At 36.7% G+C, this 10,656-nt stretch overlaps 1 pseudogene; it reads left to right on the forward strand.

Annotated features, from left to right (window-relative positions):
- Positions 1 to 5,868: 5,868 nt before the first annotated feature.
- Positions 5,869 to 7,210, forward strand: LOC103702126 (annotated as a pseudogene).
- Positions 7,211 to 10,656: the final 3,446 nt, after the last annotated feature.

Consider the following 10,656-nt stretch of genomic DNA (forward strand, 5'->3'; position numbering starts at 1 on the left):
GTATATATATATAGCACGTTTTGATGCTGCATGTTAGTCTTTCAAGTAATTTTGCTATCAAATTGATGAACGGCGGCTGTCAACAATGTTTATCCACTCTAAGATATTATTGCTTAAACATAACTTTTAATTTTTTAAAATAATCTCATTGCTATATCTATCTGTTCTCAGTTATGGCAACCTGACCATCCTAAAGTTTTATAGGACCACTCAAGTAAATTTTGAGAGGCAACACTGCTCAAATCCTTGTGTGCTAAGCTAATTTAGCAGACAACCAAGCTGGGCTTGGTGTGAGATATGCACTCTAACTTGTAGTATCACATGATTTGTCTAATGTGACTTGATAGGACCAATTGGTAGGCTAACTAGGCTTTGACACATGAGCTCATAAAGATATATTGCATCCTTAATGAGACAACATAGGCCATAGTAAACAACCTAAGCATCACTAATTTTATTTTAGTCTTTGAAGGACCTTCACTTGGCATCTTCTTAGCATGCCTCGTTCCTAGCATGTGGGTTTGGTCCAAGCGCACAGGCGGATCCACTTGCAACAAACAAAAAAGAAAAAGAAAAATTTAAAAGCTTACACATATATCTTTTTAACATAAATGCTCTGGATCTCAGCTACAATACAAAGGTTTCTTGGATTAGGTTTGCCCCATCGGTCTCACCCTTTTACATAGCAATCAGTAATTCTCAGTTTAAGTGCTAGATAATATATTTCTAAATATATGGATTTAGATAAATTATAGCACCTGTAAATCTACCTTTTGTTTCTTTTTCTCTATTTAATAGAGTTGCTTAGAGTGTTCTGGGATGTATTGTTTCTTGATTTGTTTGGATGTGTCTGTACTAGAGTTGTATAAATCATCTGTTTTAGCAAAAAAAAAAGTTAATAAATTCTTTTATTGATTTTTGTAATATAAGAGACTTCCATTATTCATTACTTTTCCTGCTAATTTGTTGGATCATATCCATCGATTCATATGTTGGGTGGCCGCGATATATCGCGAGCTAATCCATTGTCTACAATAAATCATCGCAACTCATAAGATAGTTCTGATTCATAAAGGTTTGTATCGCACACCCTTCCACCAATCTCTCATTAATATTTTATTTATTTATTTATTTATTTATTGCTAAGGTGGGTGGATCATACCTGATAAGTACAGATACATCCAATAAAATAAAAAAATAAAATACCTCGAAGTGCCGAGGGTAGCTCTCCATCACGACTCAATAGACTTTCTTGAATGATGCCATTTCTTTCCTTAAAAGAAACTCGCGTTTTGAAGACGATTGGGGTGCCCTCGGTGGCGCACTATTTGAGCTGGGCTTGGCAACTCCTCCACTTTTTGGTCTGGAAAAGTCCTGGCGGCCCAGGACCATAGGCCTAGTTTGTTGCCCCCCCCAAAAAAGCTTGCTCGTGTTGTAAGCCCAAAAACACCAATCCGGCTGCTAATACAAAACCTAATGATAGCTCATTCAAGTTTGAGATTTGAGCCGATAAGGTTGCACCGGGGCTAGGTGTTGGTATCCTTGGCAAGACCATGGCCCAAGATTTTAATATGAGACCTAGAACCAATCAAGTTGATTGAAACTCTAACCGTAGCCGAAGATCCCTTGTCAGACCTAGAAGGCGATTCCTTCACTGTAAATTTGGATGGAGACTAAGAAAGAAGATCCCCTTCACCATGACCTTTGGCACAAGGCTGATTCCCTCCATTATTACTCCAAAGGCAGGTTGAGTCATTGGTTCCAATTCTCCTTCAAAGGTCCAACTCTCCTCAGCCAAACATGCTCCAACAATAGGCACACATTGAGTGAAGCAAATCAGCCATCGGATTGGTTGGCCAAATGTTGAAAATCATGGAACTCTTGACTACACTTTCAGAGGATGAATGCCCACAACAGCTTGCCGCTTTACTCGGTGCTGTCACCCATGATTGTAATTATATTAGACCTCAGGCCTTCACATTCTGCGTAAGGTTCGCCTCCCTTATAAATCCCCCCATCCCCCAACCCAAAAAAAAATACGAGAGAGAGAGAGATGTTTGCTTGTGCCCTTGTTTTGTTGCAGAAGCCACCAATTGGATAGGCAACTACGACCAGTAATAATAGAGATTGTAGGCATTACAGCTATGCACTACCTCTTGTATGCTTCTTTTATATATATATATATATAAGAGTTAGAAAAATAATTATCTAGATTCAGATTTTTAGGGTTACACTATTCAAGAATAAAACTAGAATATTTGGTTGTTTTATTCCAGAAATGTGACAACGAGGATAAGCCTTGGCTCATCATCTTATGTCATAAGTATAAAAATATTAAGGTTTAACAACTCCCCCTACTAAGGTCTGGGTCTGGTCCAAAATTAGGACCCAAACAAGAAATCAGATTGGGTTGAGGTCACTTAAGATTCGACCTGATCCAGCCCATTTGCACCCTTATGCAAGATTATACTTTGGTGCATTTCATCAGAAAGATGAAACCTGGTTCACTTTGGCAATTACTCAATTAATTCATTGAAGGGTTATTATATATAAATAATTTGATTATGATCTATAATTATTAAAACAGTGTTTCATATATTTCTCTATTATGTTTTGAAGTACTTGCTTGCCTTTTTTATTTTTCCATTTAAATTAGAGAAGTGTTGAATAGTTTTTGCTTTGATTTTCCAACATTGGTGAAAGCAAACATAATAAGCTATAAAATGATGCATTGTGATCTTGAGAACGAGCTCTTTCTCTTAACCTACTTAAAAAAAAACATGCAAAATATAGGATAAAATAAAATATAAATGTTTATTAACTTTTTTTTCTTTCCACATGCCATGGAGGAATTGCATTAAAGACTTTTATTTTTTTAGCAAAAAAAAACCACAGCGATAATTCAAAAATTTATTAAAGAAAAATTTTATTTAGTTAGTTGAGATCATTTTCCTACCACTAGATTTTCCAGTGCACCATTTAATATCGCTCAGAAAGAGCAATAATTATATATTTTCAAGTAATATATCCCAAGTATAGTGATATTCTTGGGTTACATAAATAAATAAATTTTAATAAAAAAAATATCTTATCGTAGGCATGATATAGTTTGGAGACATGTAATCTCTTCTTTTGTTGGAAAAGCAAAGGAGAGATGATAACAAAGCAACTTTATGGTTCAACAGTTGATCAAAGCTAAAAAATATGTGTGTTAAAGGATGACATCATAACATATGTAAACAAAATAGATGTTTTTGTAAATAAGAAGATATTAAAATTTAATCGAATAGTTAAATAATGATAATAACAATGAAGGTGGCGATAATAAATAATAAATAATAAATATTTATACTACAAAAATGATAAAATTATTAAATTTATGTCTGCAACTTCCCACAAAAAGGGAAAAAAAGGGATAAAACTAGAACAACAAAAATGATCAATTGAACTGGAATTTGTGACGCAGCTCAAAATAAAAGAACTGGAAATTGTGATGCCAAGTTTTTATTGTGACTAAGATTAAATTTTAATGAAAAGTTGGGGTAGTAAAATACTTTTCTTTATGATAAAATACTTTTTGAAAACGTACGGAAACGCCGTAAACCGACTTTCGCTTACTTGCTGCTGGGCATCTAGGGTTTCGTCTTCTCGCCTCTTTCGTTCCGCTTCGATTCGCTCATCTTGCCTCGCCTCAAGCTCTCGAGGTACGTGGCCCGTCTCCAATACCTCTCTCGCGCTCTCTTTCTCTCTGATTAATCTAAAGCTTGCTAAAACTTTTCTTTTTCTAATATGTAGTTGTGATCTTCTTGACTGTGGTTGCTTATTTATAGATCGATGTTTTAGCCGCTCATTAGGTTATGTAATGAACTAGAGTTTTGAGCTCAATCTGTATGGATCAAATAGATCTTTGCCGTGAATCCAAAGTGGCATTTTTTTTCCCATTAAAAACTCATTCTTTCTCCGAAAATATCTGGGTAGATGATTTTTTTTCTTTAATAATACGGCGTATTATTGAATAGGTTGACATCAATGACCAAAGATTTCTATACTTAACCACATCTCTGTTTTCGTTGAGTTGGAAGACAAAGATTGTCTCTTTTTTTTAATTGATTTACTAGTCTTCTGGCCAATGCAATCTGCAATTCATGTCGAAAATTTTTAAAGAGGCAGTGTTTCACTGTGCACTGATTGAGCTTTAGCAGTGATGCAAGGAATGTCTGAGTTGATGATATGAGTTAATTAAGTTTCGCAGACGCGAGGAGCAATGGAGCTTTTAGGTGAGAAGGGGAGGTGGTGATGCAATTGGTCGTCACATTGTCATGTGCTCAACTGCTGGGGGTTTTCCTTGTTTGAGTGATTGAAAAATGGTGGTTCTTTTTCCCCCTTCCTTTTCGAATTGGAGAAGGGGCTGGTTTAGATTTCCTTTCACGGCGTTTCTAGAGATAGGTAGCATATGGAATTATATAGCGGGAAAGCTGTGTGGCGCACTTACCTATTGACATGCATAATGGAGATGTGAATTTGATTTAAACTTCAAAACTTGATTTTTTGGATTATTTTGGCTTTTTATAGATTCTGTTGATAGTCTTGTATGGATTGGCTAGATCAGTTTGCTTTACCATTACAGGCTTAAGCAGGGCCTGAGGAATTCATATGGATCTAAACAACTTCTTGAAAGATCTCAAACTGTGCATGATTTGAGCTGGAAGCTAGAATGGACTTTGTTGCCTAGGTCTTCTAGAGGGAAACCTGGAGGAATTATGGTGCATGGAACACAAGGGATGGTGATAAACCTAATAGAGAAATCAATTCTTGGATGGGAGATTATGATGTTTGTTGCTTGTAGAGAATTGAGTCTTCCTCCTCTTGGTCTTGGCGTCTATCTCTCCAAGGGATTTGAAGTTTTGTGGGCCTTAATTTTGTTGAATATTAGTTGGTGCATGTGAGTTAATTGAAACTAGTGCTTCCTTGTTCCAGGCTCTTTGTCTTTGTTCTGGAAGGGGAAAAAAACCTGCTAATTAGTGGACAACTCAGACAAACAATACAAAACATATGAAACAGAATTAGTGCCAGATAGTCATGCTTTGAGTGATTAGTTCAGCGGCGTAAACGCTGTTTCATGTGAATCTCTATGTGTGTTATTCATTAATACGGCGCTGCTATTTATTTATAACAACGTAATGTGTCCAAGCTTGAATAAAGCATGGTCGAATAATTGACCTAGCTGATTAAATTTGTCTTATTATGAACACCAAACCATCTACTAAGCCTAAATGAGACACTATTGAAAGAGGAATCCGAAAATTACTCCCCTATTCTTATATCCTTGTCCCAGTACATACCGGAGTTATAATCCTTGTTTCAATTCAACCTTTTCAACATAGAAATGGAGGTTAACATGCCGGTTCAAGGTGCCTCAAAGCCCTGCATGCCTCATACGGGCTTCAAAATGGTTCCTTGGCTAGCATATCGACTTGGACATTATCCAATTGCGAGGTGCATGGGATCGGTATAGGCCCACCTTATTTTTGATGAATTATCCTTGAAATTCTTAACTCTTTTGGTCTCGTGTAGCTTGGTTGAGATGGGTGATTTTTAAAACTACAGTCAACCAGTCTTGTTTTGGGAACAAAATATGACCCACTAATCAAAGTTGAGTTGGACCCAAATTGGGGCGCCTTGATTGATCACTGTTGTAGCTGTATCTTTTTCAACTGTAACTTTAATCTGCCTATGATGTGTAGTTGTATAATATTTCTCAATAAAAAATTCTTGATTAATGCTAACAATTTTGGTTTTTGTCCTGTTATGTATTATGTGTTGTTTGGTTATAAATCTGATGGACAACTACTGCTGTCACCTGCAGCCATGTATGACAATCTGGGCAATCAGGCTGGGGTGCAGAGACCTCCTGTAATCCTCAACCAAATCCATTTGGCAATGCATTCTATGGAGCTGGATCTGGACTTATCCGAGGTGGCCTAGGAGCATATGGAGAGAAATTCTTGGGCTCAAGCTCTGAGTTCATGCAAAGCAATGTACAGAATATGTCAATGGAAAATGCACATTAGTACAACACATTATAAATAGAAATTGATAACCTCTCTTTTGCAGTCCGAACTATTGTAGGCGCCATAAATAACAATATAACATGTCATTATACTTTCTTACTTTTGGCCTCTGGTGTAACAGATTAGCAGGTATTTCTCCAATCCTCAGTATTATTTTCAAGTGAATGACCAGTATGTGAGGAATAAGTTGAAAGTGGTCCTATTGCCATTCCTACACAGGGTAAACTTACTGTTTTCTTTATTGCCTTCACTTTCCTAGTTGATTGCTTCTCCTCCTGCTTAAACAAGCTTACAGGACTAATTTCTATTTTCGCTGTATTCTGTTTCATCCAGGGTCATTGGACCAGGATAACCGAGCCAGTTGGTGGCCGGCTTTCCTACAAACCTCCAATCCATGATATAAATGCCCCAGATCTATACATCCCTTTCATGGCCTTTGGCACCTACATTGTTCTCGCAGGATTCTCATTCGGTCTTATGGAAAGTAAGTCATGTGTATCGTGGCATTTCCCTGCATCTCCGAGCAACAACGGTTACTGATCATAGTTGAATCTCTTGCAGGTTTAGTCCAGAAGCTCTGAGTTTGCAGTTCACAAGGGATTGGCTGGGTGGTTTATGCAGGTTGCCCTCCTAAAAGGTTTCTTATATTCATTAGGTAGCGGGGAGGCGCCACTGCTTGATGTAGTGGCATATGGTGGGTATGCTTTCACAGGATTGTCCTTGGCTGTGATGGCGAAGATCTTCTGGAGTTACTCGTATTACTTCCTGATGCCATGGGTGAGTGTGTGTATCGGGGTGTTTTTAGTGAAGACCATGAAGAGGGTACTTTTCACAGAGATGAGGAGCTACGAGAAGCCCTCAAGTAGGCAACACTATCTACTTCTTTTCATGGCCATTGCTCAGTTCCCGTTGCTGTTCTGGCTTGGCAATTTAGGGAGCGTGACAAAGTTTGTCCCCGACCACTTTGTTTAGATGATACCTAATAATAATTCTATAATAATTCTTTCTCCTTTTATCTATGTGTGGTTGTGTGCGTGTGATTGTCCTCCTAGATTATTGGGGTAATCATGGTGTACAGTGGCAGGTAGATATTGCTAACTGAAAAGTTCAGGCTATAACAAGTAAATTGTCTTCCGAAATTGGGATTGATGCTATGTGATGTGTTCTCAGTTTCCTAATATGTGATGTGTTTTAATGTTTGCCGATTGCCTTAATTGAGTGGGTTCGAATATGAAATGAAGAAAAAAACTTTAATATGTTTTTTAATATGTTCTGGAATTGCGGCTTGAGTTGTGAATGCTGATTTAGTTGAATTGACAATAATCATATGGGCTGGTTCTCTTCTAGCAATATATTCAGCGGAGAGGTGGTTTAACATCCTCAGAGATAGTTTGTGATCTAATGTTATCTCATGTTCTAGGTCAAGCACTTCCATATTTATCTCACTTTGGATTGCTGCATTTGAGTGCCGGGGTTTAGAAAAGTGACTAACTATTTCAATCGCTTCGATCGTTCCAGCAAAGACTAACACTTCATGAATTTATTGAATAAATATTTTTGAGTGGAAAATGTGTAATTTTTTTCTTTTTTACATAATTTCTAAAAATAATTAATAAACTCTATTTTTAATTTTTTTTTTTGAATTTTGAGAGCTGTTGAGTTTTCTCTCTCTCTCCTGTCCATTTAATAGGTATAAAGATCTTTGTTAAGTAATACATGCTATGTTTTTGCCACATACTTTCATTTGGAGCTAGAGCCGATCATGGTCCGAGTTTGAACATAGAAATATCAACTTTAAGCCCGATTAATAATGAACATAGTTTAGGCTTAAGGTCTGATCCATGATCATCTCTACAATGATTAGGATTGTAGCTGAGAAGAAGAAGAAGACGGCAATTGTCTAGATATATTGAAAAGAAGAAGGAGACAATTGTCGATATATTGGAAAACAATTAGGTCCCAAATCTTGCTACCACATATAGTTGAATGCATCTAATTTCCAAAAGTAAAGTCCATAATATACCTTCCTTTATGTCCCAACTCTCAGCAGACATTCATTCAGAAATTGATACTACAAGATTTTCATCACCATGAAAAGCGCTTCAATAATACTACTTAAAAGTATATGTAGATCAGAGGAGAAAAATCACAACCAATCTTAGTGCATGGTCTTCAATATGTTTCCCCCATTTTTACAACATGGTTTGCCAACAACCAATTGCTATCATGAGCTCCTTCACTTATTTTCGTGGGTGGCTCAGTGACAAGGACGCAGGACCAGGTGGCAGGCTGTATCCTGGACTTTCTCTGTGGTGCCTCTTTTCTTTTCTGGTCCCATCCTCCCCTTCTTTTGCTGGCTCACTGAGGCATTATTGGGCACTTCGCACCGTCAACTTTATAATGCATCTGTCATGTCACATTAAAAAGACGTCCTTTTGATCTACCAAAAAAAATAAACATCCATTTGATGGTGCCTTGCATTCCCTATAAGGAAAGCTCTGGTTTAGGATCATTGAAAGAGTTTTTTTAAAAACTTTTTTTTTCTTTTTTTTTTGGTGGCAATATCATCGTAACTATGTATAAACATAGATAGAGTCTTGGTCCTCCATCACATAAACATATTAATAACAGGATTGTACTATAGTACACATTGGATGTTACGTGAGCATCCAAAAGTAATCATGTTGTTGGAAAGATGGAATTATATTATTATTTTTTTTTTCATAAATACCCTTTTAAAAATTTAATTTACATGGATACCTCTTCAAATTTATATTTATTTATGTAGCCGCACTATTTTTGCACAAATGCCCTTTATATAATAGTTCTTCTAACACTGTTATATTTATTTTAATTAAAAATAAAATAAAATTTTTGAAAATTATTTTTTTATCTTCCATTAAGATCGCCTTATAAATATTTTTTTTTGCACAATCTATTTATTTAAGAATATTTTAATCATTTTAATTTGAAAACCGTTAATTTTTTAACGGTATTAGGTGGGTGGGTACATTATGCAAAAATAAGGATAAAAAAAGATAGAATATCAAAACAAGTGTAGACATATTAAATATTAATTTAAGAGAGTATTTATGCAAAATTTGATATTTAGGAGTATATTCATGCAAAAAGATTTTTTTTGTTTTATTTATTGATAAAAGTAGGAGGATTGGCTGCCCGACATTTATTGCTTAGAGATTATATCATCAAAACTTAGATGAATAACACCTATTAACCTCGAAAAATGTTTGCATTGTATCTTGTTTTTATAAAATAGTTTTGCCTAGAAACACTCTTTAAGGGGAGGCATAAAGTCATGCATGCTTAGCAGTCTAGTTAGATCATAGTTATCTAAGTTGCTTAGGATATATATTATTTGTGAGTTGGTATGATAAAGTGTATTTAATTCACAAGAGGATTCCCTAGCTTCATAAAATGGGACGATTTTATTTGTAAAGTGCTGCACAATATGTTACTCTTTTCCGCGGGTAAGCAGCTAAAGATGATGAATCCAACTCAAAACTATGGTTTTTAGTGCTCAAGTAGGAACAAAAAATTGTCGGAGCTCTACGTGATATTTGAACAGCCTGATGAGGAAGCAAAGAAAAAATGGGTTTCTATATTTATAATGAGTTTAAAAGCCTACGGACTGCTGTGAAATAAGGTTAGGTAAGATAGTAAGGGGAATATTTTTGTGCGGCGTGTGTGAGCAATTAAATTTTTATTGTCTAGGAATTAAATTTGATAAATACTATTATTTCTATTCTTTATAAAATTAATGATTTGTTAATGGTACCATATAATACGACTTATAAGGAGCAATGATGTGGTGGCTACGTAGTCATGATCACTTTCAATATATAATTAGACTTGCACATACTGTGTGACACAATAATGTTTTTTGCAACTTACCATATAATAGCTCAATTTTATAGTAGAATTAGCTCGGCCTTTGGCGGGAGCCGAAGTCGGCCTTGCCAGCTTGGCAGGGCACTGAGGTCGGGCCGACATAGAGGCCACGATGAATATTCGATGTGGTCAGCTTGGTGGGTTCTGATATCGGCCTAGTCTTCTTGACTTTGAGGTCTGCTCAACAGGGCGCCCCGAGCTCAGGTCGGGGTGCGTCATCGCATAGTGCGTCATCGCATAGGGCGCCTCGAATTTGGTCGGAGCGCGTTATCGTATGGGCACCTCGAGCTCCGTCGCGGGTGCGTCGTTGTATAGGACGCCCCAAACTTGGTCGGAGCTGGTGTGTCGTTGTAAACTCCAAAGAGGTTGTTGCAGATCGTAGCAGTGGAGAGATCCAGGCTAAACCTCGATCCTCCTAAACAGGTCTTTAAGTTTTTCGAAGGCAGAGTTGGGCAAGCCTAACCAGTCCCATTTTTATTAACAAGAAAATGGGAGAGGAGGAGACAACTCATGTTGAGAAGATGGGACCAACTATTTTAACATTAAATCGTATCAAAATGCTGAGCATTTGATAAATGGCAATGCTTTTGTTAAGAGCCAACGTCACCAACCTCGCAGTCAACAAGAAACCTTAAACCATTGGCTATACATTTGAATCCGGCTAGAAGTTTCCAAC

Source organism: Phoenix dactylifera, chromosome 6 (genome assembly GCF_009389715.1).
Source record: "Phoenix dactylifera cultivar Barhee BC4 chromosome 6, palm_55x_up_171113_PBpolish2nd_filt_p, whole genome shotgun sequence".
Taxonomy (NCBI): Eukaryota; Viridiplantae; Streptophyta; class Magnoliopsida; order Arecales; family Arecaceae; genus Phoenix; species Phoenix dactylifera.